At 48.1% G+C, this 17,376-nt stretch overlaps 1 long non-coding RNA gene across 1 annotated transcript in view; it reads right to left on the reverse strand.

Annotated features, from left to right (window-relative positions):
* Positions 1-14,839: 14,839 nt before the first annotated feature.
* LOC139048822 (uncharacterized) overlaps positions 14,840-17,376 on the reverse strand; it is a 51,489-nt gene continuing 48,952 nt past the window's right edge. The window contains exon 3 of the long non-coding RNA XR_011507978.1: positions 14,840-15,184. This is a non-coding gene — a long non-coding RNA (uncharacterized lncRNA). The remainder of the gene's footprint in view (positions 15,185-17,376) is intronic.

Genomic DNA, 17,376 nt, shown 5'->3' on the forward strand with positions numbered 1-17,376 from the left:
AGAGCAAAGCAGAGTAGAGCAAAGCGAAGCAGTCCGGAGGATAGCAGTCCAGAGAAAAGTAGTCCAGAGCAAAGCCGAGCAGTGCAAAGCAGAGCCGAGCAGAGGAATGCAAAAGCAGAGCAAAACAGAGCCGAACAGAGCAGAGGAAAGCAAAAGTAGAGCAATGCAGCGCAGAGCAAAGCCTAGTAGGGCAAAGCCGAGCAGAGCAGAGCTAAGAAAAGCAAAGCAGAACAAAGCACAGTGCAGCAAAGCAGAGCAGAGCAGATCAAAGCAATGGAAACAAAGCAACGCAGAGCAGAGCAGAGCAGAGCCGAGCAGAGGAATGCGAAAGCAGAGCAAAACAGAGCCGAGCAGAGCAGAGGAAAGCAAAAGCAGAGCAATGCACTGCAGAGCAAAGCCGAGTAGGGCAAAGTGAGCAGAGCAGAGCAGAGCAAAGCAGAGCAAAGCAGAGCTGTACAGAGCAAAGCAGATCAGTGCAAACCAAAGCAAAGTAGTGCGAAGCAGAGCAGAGCAAACCAGAGATGAGCAGAACAGAGCAAAGCATAGCAAAGCAGAGAAAAGCAAAGCAAAGCGAAGCAAAGCAGAGCAGAGCAAAGCTGAGGAAAGCAAAGTAGAGAAGAGAAAAGGCAGTGAGCGAGCGAGCAGGCAAGCAAGCAAGCAAAGCAAAGCAACGCAAGCGAGCAAGGAGGCTCTCTTTTTTTCTGCCTTGTGCATCACATCATTTTCGCTATGCAAAAGACACGATGACTGATTGATAGCAAGAAACCGACAAGAAAACAGGCAATGATATAAAGGAAATTAACTGTTTCGTGTAGCTGAAACGTAAAAAAAGCGATACTACCCGAAACCCGCTGTTGAATTGATGTTCCACATACGCCACCATGGTCGCGAGTCGTGCCGGTGAACATTCCCAGTGCTAGATCTGGTACGCGTACAAAAATAGCTAAAGAAAGTGGATGAGAGGATAGCCTAGTGCAGTGGACTAATTAATAAGGCCTCGCACGCTTGAATCAGATGATTAAGGGTTCGGATTCCCGCGGTGGCGAGTTGTCCTGTTGTCCAATTTTCAATTCCTTTTTTTTTCTTATTATTTCTGCATTGCACTTAAATGTAACAGTTAAGTTCGTGTATGTTTTCTCTAACGTATTTGTTTTATTTCGCATATGGTTGAGACTAACAAAACATCCAAGCTCATCGGACCCTCTTATTATTCTCGTTCATTGTAATCATTGCAACAAACTTATTTGCAGTCGAAGCGGTAGAGGCAATATTAGAAACAACGGCTGCTTCTTTCATCTCGGGTCATCATCATCATCATCATCATCATCATCATCTTGGCTCATCAACTCATCTCGGCATGCAAGCTTCTTTCAGCGACCACACGTCTGAAAAGTGTGCTTCTTATTTTCAGTCCGCAAAACAGGTTGATAGAGCATCAGGTCACTAAGCGCACTTCACCCTTATTTCGTGGAAGAAACGGGAAAAGGAATGTCGAGCGTCTTCTAAATGGAGGGATCACAACGTAGTGACTGCACAGTTTCCGGGTTCTGGAACAAGAAACGAATTAAAGAGCAGAAAGAGATCGTTATTGAATTGAATCTTTCCATCCCTAATACTATGCCTTTGGGAGTCTCTCCTGTAGTACTTTGTCAGCGGGATGGCTGCGCAGCCGCTGAGAGATGTCAGCTTGATCCGGGGCAATTTCATCGCTAAATTATTACATCGTGTTGCACTTTACTTTTCCGTTAGTCTTATAATATGTTCACCACACGTATTATGTTTGCTTGCAAGTTTGATACGGCGAAGACCTCTAACGGAGGAAGTTATATTAAAATGCCGCCATCGCAGCAGAGGGCGACGAGGGCACTGTTGCAGTTTTTAAGGGCTACAGAATTGGACAAGCGGCTGTAGCATGAACAGATGTTCATAGTGCTGCAAGTGCTACTGTGCTGTGCGGTGACAGTGTGCGGCGACAGTGACCAACTGTGATTGTATTTCTGTGGTCCTTTCCTTCTTTATCTCTACTTTGTTATCACTTTACCTCCCCCTCCCCTCTTTCCCCAGCGTAGGATAGCAAACTGGATCTTCCCCTCTGGTTAACCTCCATGCCTTTCCCCTTTCCTCTCTCTCTCTCTCTTGATACGGCGTAATCCCAACATAATGTGGTGGCTGCAGGTCGTAAGTTGGTTGTGATTTTAAAACTGACGCCCTCGGTGGAACTACATACGTGCTTGTGACACAGTGTTCGTTTTATTCTTTTGGTGGCTTGTTGTGTTCAGCACGTTTCGTCCTGTTTTCTCCGTTTTTTTCCCTTAGTAGTGTTTTGTGCTTTTGGGCAGCCGGTTCAAACGAACAGTTCGGAAACTCCCACTTTGGCAAAAGGAGTCGTGACACAAGTTGAGTTCAGCAAATTTTTTTTACTGATAATAAACAAATGAGGATAACGGGCGTCTTTAGGTTCTCACTCGTGAGGTGATGAAGAAGAATTGGAGGACGCTTAAGCTTCGCCTTTAAAAGTGGGACGCGATAGCATTAAGAGATACCTGACTGCTGCCCACGCTTCCCGGCAACTGCAGCTTATACTGTAGCCGTAACGTCCACCGGGAAATGCTGGCGGCCAACGCTGTGCACGAAGGCGAGCTTTCTGCTAGAAACGCCGCTTCTTGCGTACGCCGATATCAAAGGTAACAAACAGTCGCGCAAAGGAAAAGCACCATTTTCAGGTTTCTGTTATTGTTTCGCACTTTTAATAGTTCTGTCTGAGCAAATTGAACGCAAAATGCACGCGCTGTCGGTGTTTTGTTTCATGACATTTGTTTATGTGTGTTTGTTTATTCTCAAAATTCGGAGGAATAACTTTGTCAATAATGTAAGACAGAGTATGAGCAACTTTAGTGATAGAATGGTGTGTGAATACAACTCGCATATACTGTGTGTCATATAGAAAGGCGTGGCATAAGGTTATAGCTATATGTATACCGGAATTCATGCTCACGGGGACGCAAATTAGGTCAAAATGAGTTTAATTTGTTAAATCCATAATTAATAAATTGTTGTAACTTAATCGATTATGCATTTCACCTTGTTGGGCAAGTAATGTCGCCTGCTCGGGTTGACCGGTTCGTGGACTAGAATTGTGCTATTTGCCGCATGCAATAAAAAAAAAATTCAGAATGTTCGCTAGAAAGAAACTGCGTCGAGAAATACGTCAATACATTTTATGACACGCAAAGTACAAAAGCCGAGCCATTCAAGCTTCCTCCATCACAATGGACCCCTTTACACGCGTAGAGACCACACGCAGACAGAGGGTCCCATGTGTGTCGCGCTGTGGACTCTGGAGCCGCTTCTTTGCCGCACATGTTAAAGGCCGCAACGTTCCTGACGGGACCTGCCGATCAGAATGCAAATCGAAAGCATGCAAGGTCGTGACGCCTGTGCGAAACTAGATCTATGTCGTGACGAGCGCGGAGGCCAGTGACAAAAAAAACCCCCCATAGTCGTCGCTCGGTTGTCGCGGCCACCCTCCGATATCACTGAGCATCAATTCTCGTATAGGATCGGATTCTACGTCCCACACGCAAGGGCACGGCACACAATGTCGAAATGTTGACCTCAGCGAAGCGGTCAGCCAGGAACACGCAAGCGTCGTTAGTCGTGAGGGGGCCAGAAGTGACGAAGTCTTCCTTCAGCTCGTGCAGTCCTTCACGGATGGCCAGCCAGCCGCGTCATTTACCTGGGCACTTGATTGGACAGTGAGCCTCGGCACAATCTCCCACGGGTCGACCGCTCCGGGGCAGGTCGGGGTGCGTACACGCCGTCTCATGCGTGATGTTCGTTATTGAGGTGGCATGACTGAGGGATAGCCGCACGTGGTATACCGTGAGTCGGGACGGGGGTGTCGAAATATGGGTCAATGCGCAGCGTACATACGCAGCGAGGCACGAGCATCGCTGGGATGCAGTGAGACCTTGAACCCCTCGCCTGTGTGCGTTTGCATCGGCGGCCGCTGAAGGCAAATACGAGCCTGCAAAAAAAAAAGAACAAGAAAAGACGAGAGACGCGAGCGAGTGGTGATTCGTGGTTTTCACGCGCCACGGAGGCGAGTGGCCACGTCTCAACCTCCCGTCGTTCGGGTGTCTGCATGCCGAATTTGCCGAGCTTGAGGGATTAGAAACCATGCAGGGTAGATATATGCACGGAGGTCGCTGACCATTGGAGGTCACCTCTGGTTAAAGCTCGTTAGAGTGTTGTGGCGTTAACCTCGGGCAAAGATAGAGCCCCTAATGCAGGCTCATTGCCAACATATGTTTGTCTTGCAGTTCCAGAACAGCATTGGGTCCGTTTACCATAGGCTTGTGGACTCTCATTTTTCTGTTTGCACGCGGCCTTAACAAACTCAATTGACTGTTGGCACTTGGGCTATGAGCAACGTCGTTGTGCAAGACTCAGGATTATTTTTCACAGCCGGGGGGTTGCTCAATGTGCACCTAAATGGATATATGGATGGATGAATAACTTTCTTGAGGTCCGTCGGTGCGCGCGATTAGTGCGCAGCGGGGCGCTCCCACATCGAGATAGAGAGGCCATGCCCCTCCGCCTCGTCGCGGGCCCAATGGTCAGCCCAGAGCCGTGCTTCAAGGTCCGAGTTGCGTAGAGCTCGGTACAGTACAAGTGCAGGAACTTCTTGGCACTCCGCTCTCATCGTATTGAGGTTGCTGTGGCCGGGAATCAAAGTCACAACCTGTGCTTATCTGCATACCTCCAAGCCTCCGAGTGATCACCATGACACATGACCATTTGGCAATATTTTGGTGACAGGTGATGTTTTATTATTTATTTGCCCGCCTTCCATTTTCTCGTTGGCTTGTCAAATATCTCGCGCTTGTGTTCTTTGTTTCTATAATTGCTTGAAATTCCCAAATACTGTATTTTTCTTTTGCCTATCCTAGAATTCTTTGCGGTCTCTCCCTGCGCAGTTTGGGAAATGTAGTTGCTGAAGAATCTTATTCATTCAAGCAACTAGATGCCCCTTGTCGCTGTGTAAGGCGTTTGCGTGTAAGAGAACGGACGGCAGGGAGCGAGGAGGGGTGTATTCTGTGAGTGCCCACTTAGTGTACATGTTCATGTCGTCTGTTGCTGAAGTTTTAGTTGGCTAGGCTGGGGTACAAGTGCGAAGGAGACAGGCTCCCCCAGCCAATCAGCACTTGAGCAGCCGACGAAATGGACACGCCTGCTAGGCGGACACTTACAGAACACCCCTGAAGGCCTCAGCCTGGATCCGGGGTAGGGCGCATTAGGGAAACATATGGGGCGAGCAGTACGTAAAATGCAACAGCATATCCCAGATTTCCTTGATTACAGGTCCCGACGAAGAAATCGATGAATGGCCACGTTGACCTGTTGTGGCAAATAATAAGATGCGTGCGCTCTTTGTCGAGAAATCGATGCGGAAACTCGCGCTTGGTGGAATAGAAAAGGGAGTCTCAGTAAAATCTGTGTCTGAACAAATAGTCATGGACGGAGCAAAATGGCGAAATGGGCGAGTTGATTAAGATTCATTGCCTGCCGTGGTACTCAGTGACTGTGGTGTAGCGCTGTTGAGCACGAGACCACTTCCTTGATTCCCGAACGTGGTGGGCAAATTTTTCAGGGAGGCGGAATGCAAAAACGTATAGTTAGATTTAGTTGCACGCGAAATAACCCAAGGTGATGAAAATTAATCTGGAGTCCCCCCCGCTACGGTATCTCATACCACGCAGTTCATCATCATTATAATTATGACCACCGCCACCATTATCATTATCATAATCGTATTTACGTTCGCTTCAGGATGGAGGCCTCCCTCAGCGCCTTGCGCCCGCTGGCTGCATCTCAAGCCGGCGAATTTCCCAATTTCATTACGTAACCTCATTCTCTGCCATCCTCAACTGCGTTTCCTTTCTCTTGGCACCTATTTTGTAAGTTTAATCGGCCACCGTTTATCTGTTATGACATGGCTTGCCCAGCTCCATTTATTTCACCTAATGTCAACTATAAGATATCGGCGACCCCCGTTGGCTCTCTAATCCAAACCGCTCTCTTCCAGTCCCGTAATACGCCCAACCATTTTCGTTGCATTGCTCGTTGCGCGGGCATCCTTTGCGCTAGCGTGCCACGCAGTAAGTAGGGCTTTCAGACCCCCAATCGACTCTGCGAGCTGGAGGTTGGCAGCAAAAACGCCTAACCTACGCAACAGCTAACGATTATTTACTTGTGTTACACACTCGTAAGTGACCTTGGAGGTTTTTCTATGCATCTTTGTATTCATTGCTATGTTTAGGCCCCACATGCAACGGTAGAATGCACTGATTGTACTTGTCTTTTCTAACAATGCAGTCAGGGGACATAACTACTAACAAAAATGTTCATTGCCAACGTAGCATACAGCGTGATTAATGCGAGGGCTAAGGTAAAAGAATTATGACGCAACACCGTGAGGCCGTTTTTGCCCCTTGGTCCTTGTTTTTTCTGGCGCTGCACACTAGGGCACGATTGGGTCTAGAGCTGAAGTCCGTTGATAAGGTTGCCTAAAACCGCGCTTCATTTTGGGTTTTTCAGGCTAATTTACTTTCCCTGTTCCATTCTACAAATAGTTAAAAATTGTGGTTTCATATGCACACACTGCCCGACGTAACCATCCACATTATAAACTGCGTTTGATTATGGCCTGGCGTATAGAGCGGCAAACACAGTTTTGATCCTGCTCAAGTCTGTGGTTCTGCTTTCCGCTCTTTAGTCTCGTGGAATCACATTTGGTCTCGTTTCATTGGGATATTTGCGCATTCTAACCAACTTATGCGAAACCTCCGCAGCATGATTAATAGAGATCTTTAAATTAGGGAGACGCAAGCGTTTGGACCCGCTAGCACCCGCAAGCGTTAGGACACGTGAGGACCCGCTAAGCCACTGTATAATGCGCATGCGTAGTACCATGCCCCAAGCGCTAGCATGCCCCAAGCGCCCTAATGTAAAGCTCTAATGCGTTCACGTTAGAGCGTTGGAAATGGTCTTCCATCAATATACTCGCAGTTAATGAGGTCGTGCTAATTAACGCCATCGTTCTATGGCATGCAGTCTATCGACCATGGACCGCAAGCGCCGTGAATACATGTGCTCTTGGCCTGATGCTTACTTAATCGAAGCGTGAGGTGCTTGCCACGTCTTTGTAGTAACCGAAGTACGCCACCCGCATCAATTAAGAGCTTCTCACGCTTGCGGGGGTACTTTAGGCCTTGCGTGGCTTCTGTTGATGGGTAGTCAAAACGGGCTAAATTGCATTATTCCATGCCACACGCGGAGCAATCAAGCACCGTGTACTAAGTTAAAAAGCAAGACAGGACAGTGCTGTAGAGCGAATGACACACCGCTTTCTTCATCCAAATCCAGCTCCTTCTGACGTGACGAAAGTGTGTAATTTGCCCAACAGACGCCGAGCAGACAAAGACGTCTAAACAACGGACGAGACATCTTGCGTTGCCCTGTCACCGCGGCGTGACACTGTCCGTCACTGCGTTCGCACCTACGTAACACCCGACGAAGAAGTAGAAGCGGTTCACACCGGCATTATTAACGGCAGCGTGAGATATGAGTATGTATCTCTGCCTCTCCTTTTTCCTCTCCGTCGGCCACGAAGGAGAGTTCGTTTGCCACGGCCAATGACACACATGCGTCACTAGCTACGCCAACCCGGTGTGTGCACTCTCCAAAAACGGGTTTCTTTTCAAGTGGCCCTCGTGGTAGCTGCTGGGGACACTTTGTAGCCGCCTCTCCCTCCCCGCCCGTGCCAACACACACACACACACACGCACACGCGCACACACACGTACAAGCACGCACACACGCACGTAAGCACGCAAGCACACACAGAGCTCGAGGTTTTTGATGGCGCACCCCTCCGGGCCATACCTACTTCTCAGTGCGGTGACCAGCCACGACATACTCCGCTGGCATGCCTGCCGAGACTGCGCTACTATATTGCTGTTACTCGATCGCGCGGTACCGACGCAGAGCCGGCCGTGATAGCATCGGATGCGAGGTGAGGGGGGGGGGGGGGGGGAGGATCTTCCTTTTCATTCGGCGATGAACAAGCCAGCGGTTTCTTCCGCGTCTGGCGGCTAGCTGGCCGCGGTGCAGTGGACGGGTCTTTGTTTCTGTCGTTTATTACGGTATGCGAAAAGGAGCAAAGAGACACGACGCTCTGGCGCAACCAGTGGCGTAATGATGTTCCGCGGCGATTCGCTTCGACGGACACTTGTACAGGCTGCGATAAACGATGGGGGCTCTCGGGACGAATAGAACGCAGTCAGGCGCATGCGCAGTAAGCACGGCAGGGATTCGACCGGAAGCTGTGGAAGGCGCTTGTCTACAACGTGAAGCGAGTCACATGGATGTCGCTTAGGCACCGTGGACGCCCATTGAACGGTGAAGAAATTTAAAATTAAATTTAATTATGGGGCTTTACGCTCCACAACAACTATCTCGTTATGAGGTGTGCCGTATTCGTGAGCCTCCGGATTTACTTTGACCACCTGGTGTCCTTTAACATGCATCCGATGCAGTGTACACGTGTGTTTTTGCATAGGTGGGGGGGGGGGTGGCGGGGGCACAAGTTCACCGAGTAAAGCGTTAATTTAGAAACTCACAGTTTTGCTACTGTCTAGTTCTTCAGCCATCACTGCAAAGTGACAACATTGGGTGTATATAGCTTGCGCAATTTGTGAGAATGAGGAGCCTTGAGCATTGACATGCATTTGGTTCGCGTCAATATTACCACGTCGTTCCACATTTGAACTGCCAGTGCACCCCTGTATTGAAACTTCCTAAATTTAGCAAAATCAGATGCTAGTGCTTTAGATCAACTATTCAGTGCATAGTGTACAAGGCACATAGGCGCCCATTGTTACATAAGGGCAGTTCAATGAAACAGACACAGAGTGGCAGCAACACTACCACATGGTACATCCATAGTCCCACGCAAGAAAAAAAAATGCGCGCAAGATCCATTGTTAAGCGAAAAACGCTCACAGCAATGGTGACGCTGCTTTTTAAGAGCTCCTAAATATTCGCTGATAATTAAAAAGGGAATTGCGCGCTCCACTCCAGGCGTTATCAGGTTTTTTCATCACGCGGCGTGGCACCAAGGTTACCAAGCGCGTGGCGTCACCAAGCATCGAAAAGATGCCGAATAAAGCACATACGAGAGACATCACTTACGATCCGTCTGCTAGCACACATTTATTACGCAGTCGCACGCCAACTCCTAGCCATCGTTTCGCTTTCATGTTTGGGCAGTCAGATGACGTCACCTCGTGTAGCACGTTTTGTACCACTCGTGTTGCAGGGAAAGCGCGCAGCGCGACTGGTAGCCGGGCGTGCTGCCGCTGCGTCTCAAGAACCGCCGCGAGGGAAGCACATCGCTGGCGTGAATCGCACGGCCAACGCCTTCGTCCCTGCCCTGTCACCTTTTAAGCGGCAGCACCAGGCAGCACGCCCTGCTAAATGCTATGCTCGTTTGTACGCGGACAGTTTGGGAGCACTGCAATCACGGCGCGCAAGCGGGTATGTCACGTGGTATATGTTTTTTTTGTATTTCGCGGGCGTTCGCAGTAAGCTGAAAAACACTAATTCAAAAAACAGTCTAATTGGACATTTTGCAAAGCGCTCTACAACTTCCTAATATGAATTCTTTGCCTAACTTAGTTGCTTCAGAAGTTGGTTGTTCTTGACTAATTATCTGATTAAGCAAAATGAAAAATATATATGTAGCGTGACACACTACATACGAAAGTCAGCAACATGCATTTGGTCGGATTGCCTTAGAGTACATTGGCACATTTTTAAACTCTGACTAAAGCTGGCTGAAACACCCGGTATGTTGTTCTCCAGTTTTATTGCCCACAGCGCCCCTGATAATGCGAAATACGTAGTGCTATCCGCATTCCTTTCCCGGCAAAGATTACTGTTGCGCAAAGCTTGCGACGTGGGGAGTGACCTCACCAGCCTTTCGCATATAGAAGAACCAGCCTAACAACTATTGTTAATGTTGTTGGAGCGCCACTATGGGCGGTGGCGTGCTGTCAGTCATGATTGCTCTCATTACTACCAGTACTCTAAATAGCCATTACTACTATTAGTCTGAAACAGTAAAACAGTGCATGCGCCCCTCAGCAGTTGCGATTGTTTTCAACAACTTCATTGGACATCCACTTTCGCAGGGCTGGGATGGCGAGTCAATTCTTTTGCTTACTATAATTACAGGTATAATTATAGTCCGGCTATTAGTAGTTATACGCTACGGGCTTTTTTTTCGATATCCGGATACCCATTTGGCAGGGGACATTCGTTTTAAGGATTTTCATTTGCCCGCGACACCCTGAACTTAAAGGGCAATTCAAGCGACACATCCTGTCGGTAGTATCGCAACCCTGTTAGTTTAGAAGAACTTTTCAGAATTTTATCGGTCTAGAAACTAAATTATTGCGGTAGCCTTGGTATAGGCGATAAGTTACACGACTTTTTCAGTTTGTTGCAAATGATTGTAAGCCACCGAGTAGATCCAATATCGTTTTGTGGATACGATAAAAAAATATTTCCTCCTGTCACACTTACTGCATAAACAGAAATGTTTGGACTAATGTTCGAATGAAGGTCGAAAGTGATGGGGCGATGCTGTTAGAGAATAAGGAAACATTGTAATAGTGGTAGAGGGAGCTGTTTCAACTCCGGTTTGTGCCACCGCCATAATCTCCAGTGCGTGATGTTTAGTTTCTCTTTTTCCTGCTTTGTGTGTTTGTGTGCGCAGGGGGGGGGGGAGGGGGGCCGTGCGTACAATTCTTGAACGTTTTGTGAGGTTTCTGGCCAACTGGGCCTCGCTGTTTTATTGTGCGGTATTCGTTACAATAGCTTCAGTGATGGTGCGCGCCGAACGTGGGTTGGAATGCAGGTGGTTGTGATGGGCTGTTTGCCATTTCAGAATTTGTACGATAGGAAACTAAACTCAGAAGCTGCCTCCGTACGAATATGGGCAAAAAGTGCTTTCTTTCGAAGTGTTCCTTCGGTCTGCGGGCGTTCGGAATGTGGTTTAGGCGAGCAAGCTGGTGCCGAGCACATGTTTTGGTATGATAGTGGACTGCTTCTATGTCGACTGTAGCTGGAATAGCTCACTCATTTGCCACAGTAGAGAAATGTCCGTGCATGAGCCAAGGCACCGAGCTATCCCGCAGCACCTAAAGCAGATGCACCTCGGCTTGGAGGGATCTTTTGCCGTCGCACTACCTGCCGTTTGAACGAACATGCGAAGACCAGTAAACAGGATTGCGACGCTTCTTCGGGTGCCGTGTCAACACCTAAATTATTCTTCTTGCGCCGTGGAAAATTCGAGCCCGATAGGGTTCGAATTTTCCACGAAGCGATGCGCTTTTTACAGGTTTAGGCAAGTGCACTGTGTATTTCATTTCCGCTAAGAAGTCTTACAGAGCTGTCTGAGCAATGCGGTCAACTTATAAAACTCCCTGACTCTGGAACCATGCAGTTCTCATCAATTAATCTAAACGTCTACATGGCTGCAGTACTGCCATATTTTTTATCTTCTAGGTCTGCAATTTCTCCAAGAAAGGCTACACCAGTGCGCCGTTCAACTTAAATGTTGAAAAAAACGTGGGTCACTTCGGTAACAACGCCGAGCATGTACAGAGTCGTCATCTTCGACAGCAAGGACACGCTCCGTGTAAAGATGCCTCGTGCTGCCCTAAATGAATTTAGTATAAGCCACATGCTCTCCTGCCGCATCTCTTTGTACATACTAATGCAGGCAATGCACATGTGATTCACATACAGATGATACGTACTTGTACACTATGATAAATTTCGATATGCCACTGTATTCTAAACCAGTCAGTTTTGCCAGTTTAAGAAGCTTAACTTCCTTTGCATCTTTTGTGAGCGGCCTTCACACCTCGGAGGAGCAGTGACGCGAGCTCGATTTATACAAGCATTATAATGATCCTTCGTGTGTAGTTATTACCAACGTTCAGATTTCGAACTTCTACCAACCATGAAAGATGCTCTCCGAAAGCACAGGAAAATTCTGACGCCTACGATGACTCAAGTCGTCCGTGTCACCGGTGGCGGAACAGCTGCCGTCGGTGGAATGTGCACTGCTTACCTTGCTGATCACCAGACAGTTCCACCTGCCATACTTGCCAAACGCCCGCATGATGCGATACTGAGCCTTCACTTCTTTGCCCGGCACTCCGCTCTTATCGAAAGTTCATCCAGCACCCTCCATCTTGATCTTCCACTTTTGAACCACGCTGACCCACCTCCAAACCGCCCCTGTTCCACCGAGTACGCCCACCTGCCACCGCAACGTTGACTTACGTCGATTTCGTGTCGTCGCCACCAGTTTCTGACGGTGGCCATGTTTTGAAGCCCATCTTGGACATCTTCCTCACCCGCGTTATCACAGTCCTCCATACCATTTTGCATAAAGTGGTGAATTCGCTCTGGCTTCCTGTTGTGAATTTCACCTTGACACCTCAAGTTACCATGAATGACACCTCAAGTTACCATGACACCGCAAGTTACTATGAATCCCAACAAACTGGCCCAACTTGCCTTACTAATGGCGTACAACCAGCCTTGGGAAAAGGCTGCGCAGTGGAGAAATTCCCTGTTTCCCGATCTGCAAAGGACGTTTACAGTTTTCTACGGTTATGCTTATACTTCTGCTACTGTGTGAAGAATTTTGCGGACATAGCGACGCCACTTAGTGAGCTACGTGTCTTTTTTACGGGGCCCGCGAGAAGCTCCTGCGTTCTTGCAGCTCATCTCAACCATCATACTTGCCCACTTTGACCCGGCTACACTTACCGCGGTCCGTATCGATGCAAGTGGCCATAGAGTCGGCGAAGTACTAGCCAAACGCCAACGTCGCCGTGACTGTGTCATCGCCTACGCTAGCCGCCTCTATCAGCCAGTGAGTGCAATTATCCAATTACAGAGCGCAGACATTTGGACCTCATTTGGGCGGTTGGGAATTGAGACCCTGTTTATACGGACGACCATTCTCTGTAGTTAACCGACCATCACACGCTGTGCTGGCTGTCCTCTCTCAAAGATACTTCCTGATGGCTTGGCTGCTGGGCCCTGCGTCTACAAGAATTTTCGTATTCGGTAGTCTACAAATCCGGCCGCATGGTCCTGGTTGCAGGTTGCTTGTCCAGGTATCCAGTCGACAACTCTGAGAACGCTGATGACGGCACCGACAACGCTATTTTTTCTTTGTCGGACCTGATTCGCATTGGTGGCGGATGAGACCAGGACCCTTCACTGTGTGAATTATCAGTTGCCTGGAATGATCGCCTAATTACGCATCCGTCCGCAAATTTCTCATACAGGAGGGTGTGCTATACCACCGTAATCTTCAACCTAATGGACCTGACCTCCTTATTATCGTGCCTGGACACTTACGACGGAGTGCCCCACAGAACTTCATGATGCGATCATTGCCGGACACTTTGGCGTATCTTGCACCTACGAGCGTGTCCGGCGTCGTTTCTTTTGGCCAGGCCCTGCACGCTTCATCCACCGTTACGTGGCCATTTGCGAATCATGCCAACGTCACAAAACAGCCCTGATATTACCTGCGGGTCTCCTTCAATGAATCGACATACCCACGATACCATTATTTCGCGTTGGACGAGATGTTCTTGGCCATTTTACCACATGCACCTTGGAAAACAAATAGATAGCAGTGTTTACTGATTATGCTACGCAGTTACCTGAGCTCTGCCGACCAGTTCTGCAACTGATGTCGCGGACTTCTTGTTACGTGATGTTGTATTGCTTCACTGAGCCCCGAGACCATTGCTCCCTGACCATGACCGTTACTTTCTCTCTCACCTTGTTTCCGACATACTGGGTTCCTGTTCGACTCAACACAAACTGACCCCTTCTTTCCATCCTGAGACCAACGGCCTCACAGAACGCTTGAACCGCACTCTCACGGACATGCTGGCTATGTGTGTTTCGCCGCCGGACCACGTTGGTTGGGACTTTGCTCTTACTTACACAACTTCCTCTTATAATTCCGCTTGTCATAATGCAGCTGGATTTTCGCCTTTCTACCTACTGTACGGATGACAGCCGAATTTAGCTCTTGACGCTGTTCTCCGACTCTCTGCCGCGTGCACTAGCGAGTACGCACGTTATGCCATCGCGCGGGCTGACCACGCCCGTCAGCTTGCCCGCGCTTGGCTTACGGCGCCACAAACCAATAAGAGAAGTCGCCATGGTGCTTCGCACCGCGAAGCACTTTCTCTCCTGGTGCGCTTGTGCTTCTCTTATCCCTTTCCGGTGGTGTGGGCCCCTCCGAAAAGTTTCTTTTCCGGCACATGGGACCATACTCTGGGCTGCGCCAGGTAACAACTTTTACCTATACGAGATTGTCCCTGTCAATTCCAACTCATCATCTCTCCTTCCGACCGTTGACTTCGTTCAGATATAAAGCCTCAAGATCTACCACTGTGTTTCCGACGACTCCCTTTAGAGCTGTGGGACGGTGCTTCGGCCACCGGGTTCAATGCAACGGAAAAGTTATTACATTGCCCATGAGGAGACCTATTATGACTGAAGAGACGAGGAGGACGACGTTATAATCTGGCACAGGCTGTTCCTTCTCGACAGGGCTACATGCACATGCACTTGTAAATATACCTCAACACAGTCCTTCCCACGTATCTTTACACGTAACAACATGTATCGAATCGGAGGGGGTTATATTTCAGAGCTCTTTCTTTATTATCTACGTGTGAATAGAACTTGCCTGCACAACAGGGAATACAAAGCGGTGTATACAATGCGCATACCACGTGAACGAAATTGATCAACAGACACAAACAACACCTGAAAGCGCAGACTATAAAGTTCAGTCACAAAGTTTCATTTTCTGACGTTCGCGGCGGACCTTGCGAGGTTTTTGGCCACACGCTAACGCAACGTTCCTGCTGAGCAGTTATGCACTTCCGCTTATGAACAGACACTGGTGTCTGTTAGAAGTTAATGCCGCTCCTTGTCACAACAACCAGGCCATTTATAGAATCTGTTGGGCCAGCGTGTTTTCGCATTGGGTGGAGCCGGACACCTGCGTGTAGAAAAACAAAATTATGCTTTTCATTCAGGTGGTTGATACTTTAAAAATCAATTTAAACAGTATTTTACACCTGCAGCTGACCGTGTATTTCTCGTATTTGCAGTGAAAATAATTAAACAGATTCCATGTGGCATGCATTTCGCATCACAGGCAGCATTATATTTCTCAATGTTTTTTTTTAAATTTTCTTTCGTTAAAATTTTTCTTTAAATTTTCTCTCCCAATTTCTTCCTTCCGATTCTTGTAAATCTTCATGAAATTTCTTGTCTCCATTCTTTGCGTCCAATTCACTCCCTCTGTTTCTCTCACTTTCTTTCTGATGACTCCTGGTTGTCTATTTACATTCTCAATTGCCCTGTATTTGGCTTCCAACTTTCTTGACCTCTTCCTTCCTTGACCTTACCCAGGAACACTCGGTGCCATGTAGCGCCGCCACCACGAAGCCTACGCGTGGCCTCCAAAATGCATGGAGCGCCGGTGCATGGGACCACTGAGAATGGTTCTTTCGCTTGTCCCACACTCAGTGGCACATACTCAGTGACCCAAGTTGGTGAGAGATTCATTGAAGAGCGGCACATGATTAGTGCCTCCATGGCACAGCTCGCTAAAACATTGGCGTGAAAGGTTTTCATTGGAAAGCAGCACATATCCGGTGCACGAGGACTTGCTGTCTGTGCACTACGCGACCAGGACCACGATAGTTTACAGGAGGAGAACAGGGACCAATTATTTACGTATAATGAAATCAGGAAGCATTGTTACATGACTAAAAGGGAATTTCCAGTGCTACACGCTAAGCTCAATAGAGCTCAAGCAGTGACTCTGAGATTGTTACAGAGAAGAACGTATCTGAGTCCAAACTTTATCAACAAGTTATATGCAGAAAGAGAGGTACCAATCAATTGCGAGAAGTGTAATGGCATCATTACTCTGGATCATATGCTTTGGCAGTGTCCTGTGTCTTTCACAGACTGTGACAAGGAAAGAGACTGGTGGCGACGAGTCCTTCACAGCGGAGTTCTTTGAGATCAAGTACAGGCCGTCCAGAAGACCCACGATACGGCGGTAAGTTTAAACCTTACTGCCCCGACGTGGGAGCCCCTGCATCAACCTAAGGGTTGACCTTCAGGTCGTGAACAATGTTCATCATACCATACCTAACCCTGTGCATTTGTGGCGCAGCATGCTAATGCGACGGGCTGCTGTCCTTGAGGAACCCTGGTAATATAGGCTTGATTCCACTGAACACTCAAAGATCAAAGATCAAAGAGCATTCAGAGACCCACGACTGCTTCTCACGCTTCCCGTCAACTCTGGCTTACGCAACCATAATGTTTACCGGGAAATGCTGGCAGTGAACTCTATGCACTAAGGCGAGCTTTCTGGTAGAGACGCGGCCACTTGCGTGGGCCACGGATGCGTGCAGGCGAGCGCCATCTGGATGGTGATGCAAAGAATCGGGCGAACCGCTGTACGAATGGTAGAAACGCCGGAAAACGGCTTGGTGTTTAGTTTTATACGTAACAGAGTTATTGTTTTCCCGCGTATTCAAATTGAAATCCGTTGCTATAATGTCTTCAAATTATGTGTAAGTCGTACTTTACAATTTTTCTTACGCACTTTAAGAAATTCAATTATTTGAGTAACATCTTTGCGCTACACGGAGGCCGTGGGGGGTTGGGTATGTGTGGTTGAGAATTATTTGTGGCGCACAAGACCGTAGACGCTGGGCGTGGGACGCCGCCGGATTTTCTGCGACACGGGGCCCCTAACGCTCTCGCGGTAAAACTGTATGCACGGAGCCTTCACCTCTAAAGAAGAGCCACGACAGAAGGAGTACACTAACTATGACCCACTATTTGAACACTATCAATAAGATTCGCTTACTTCATTAACGCTAAACGATGTGGCGCACTTCAAGGAGATCCTTTTTTCATACAAATCTGTCTTTGTGTCAGTGGTTTAAAAATGAAACATGAATGTCTCTGGCAAATTTTTTGGTGATCTCGATATCATGGTTGAGCCAAAGATATTTTACATGGAAACAACGAGCCTTTATTTTCCAATGAACCAAGCATTATATTTTCAGAGGACGTTCATTAAGTTGCGAGCGGACTGCAGTTTCATCGGCCCTCTTTGAGAAGTGAAGGGCAAGGTTACTGCTTTTTCCTGAGTGGAAGTTA

The sequence above is a fragment of the Dermacentor albipictus genome, chromosome 8, assembly GCF_038994185.2.
Source record: "Dermacentor albipictus isolate Rhodes 1998 colony chromosome 8, USDA_Dalb.pri_finalv2, whole genome shotgun sequence".
NCBI lineage: Eukaryota > Metazoa > Arthropoda > Arachnida > Ixodida > Ixodidae > Dermacentor > Dermacentor albipictus.